Genomic DNA, 2171 nt, shown 5'->3' with positions numbered 1-2171 from the left:
CAAGGGTGGGGGGTGTTGTATGTCGATCATTGCAATCGGTGTCCCTTTTCTCCCCCACCCCCACCTCCCCCTACCCTCATGGTATCACAATTCATTATCGGGTCTGAAGGGTTTATCTGTCCTGGATTCTGTGTGTCCAGAGCTCTAATCTGTACCAGTGTGCATGCTCTGGTCTAGCCAGATTTGTAAGACAGAAGTGAGGTCATGACAGCAGGGGTGGCAGAGGGGGGCAATAAAAAACTAGAAGAATATTGTATTTCATTGCTGCTATACTACACCCCGGCTAGCTGTCCCTTCCTTGTGACTATTCTGTGAGGAGATGTCCAATTGTCTACAGAGGGTCTTTAGGTCTCCATTCTGGCCTCCTCGTTTGCATCAAAATGGTTCTTTGTTTTGGGTCTTCTGATGCCTGATACCAGGTATGAAGAAATCTCTCAATTATTAGCTAACAGGGAAATGCAAATGAAAACAATGATGAGATATACTTCATACTGGCACTGATGTCTACCTTATCCCTGATCCCATCAACAACTTATGATCACAAGCGGTTGGTGTGCTTCTTCCATATGGGCTTTGTTGCTGCCCTGCTAGATGGCCAATTGTTTAACTTCAAGATTTTAAGACCCCAGATGCTTTTTCTTGTAATAGCTGGGCACCATCAGCTTTCTTCGCCACATTAGCTTATGTGCCCATTTTGTCTTCAGTGATCGATTGTGTAGGGAAGGTGAGCACCACAGAATGCTAGGTTATTAGAACAGTGTTTTTGCATGGAGGCAGGATTTGAGTAGAGGTCCAATGTCTGTCTGCTACCTTAATACTTAACCTAGAAATGTCTGTGCATAGACCTATATCCCTATAATTATATATTAATATATTCACATATGTACATGCCTATGTTTATACCTTTATAAATGTCTTTTGCCTCCTAGTTCTTTCCTCTATTTTTTTCACTTTCCTCTTGCCCCACTATCATGTTCAACCTCCATTCAGCTCTCTGTACTTCCTCTTGGCGACATTGCAATTGAATGAACCCCAACAGGCATTCTATGCCCTCCTTGCCTTCACTTTTAGATCTCTTGTTGTTCCCCTTTCCCTGAGTTTGTTGGATCCTCTCTCCTTTCCCTCCCCCTCCTCCTCTCTCACGACCCCCTGGAACCATCCATCCTGTTGTTTTCTCCTTGCGATTGTTTATCCTGCCTATAGACATGAATAAAAAAAGAAAAGAAATAGCCTATGAATAGTTCCAGGTCTGTCTGCTGACCCTTACAAATGTTCTGATGTGGGATGGCAGGTACTCTTAACCTATTATTTGTGAGAACTCTCACTGCCATCGCCTATAATTCACAGTGACCCCATGGGCAAAGTAGAACTGCCCTGTGGATTTCTGAGGCTGTGAATCTTTACGGGAGCAGAAAGCCCATCAGAGCGGCTGGTAAGTTTGAGCTACTGACCTTGCAGTTGGCAGCCCGACTCATAGCCCACTATGCCACTAGGGCCCCTTTTAGTGAGAACTAGAGATGTTTAACTTGACAAGGAAAAGAATACATGAGAACAGGTACACTGTACCTCGAAAGAGCAAGAAGCCAGCAGGAAATGTGATCTCTGCTCAACCTTAAAGTGTTTTACAAAGAAAGTGATATTATGAAGTTCAACAAGTAAGAGGATGTTTTAAAACTGATTGTGGTAGCAATTGGACAATACCGCTTGTGATTGAACTATGGAACGATATATCTGTATTAGCTCCCAATAAAATGGTTTTTGGGAAAAACTACTCCATCATGGAATAGTGGCAAGGTGCCTGTCAGGTTAGCATCCCATAACCCAGTGGTTCTCAAGGTCCTAATGCCGCAATCCTTTAATACAGTTCCTCATGTTCTGGTGACCCCCAACCATAAAATTATTTTTGTTGCTATTTCATAAATGTAATCTTGCTACTGTTATGAATCGGGCAACTCCTGTGAAAAAGTCGTTCGACACCCAAAGGGGTCACTGCAACCCACAGGTTGAGAACCGCTGCCATAACCGGAAGTCAGTGATATGTAGGACCTGAGTCTAAGCGCTTCATATAATTGAGAAGACAGATGCTACGGCAATGCCACTTGTGGAAGACTACACTTTAGATCAGAAAAAGCTACAGGTCTCCTTCTCGGTCCTGCTGTCCAACACCAATG

The sequence above is a fragment of the Echinops telfairi genome, unplaced genomic scaffold, assembly GCF_000313985.2.
Source record: "Echinops telfairi isolate 266 unplaced genomic scaffold, ASM31398v2 ScPeMD7_7467;HRSCAF=8505_1, whole genome shotgun sequence".
NCBI classification, from domain to species: Eukaryota; Metazoa; Chordata; class Mammalia; order Afrosoricida; family Tenrecidae; genus Echinops; species Echinops telfairi.
This window is presented reverse-complemented; position numbering follows the sequence as displayed.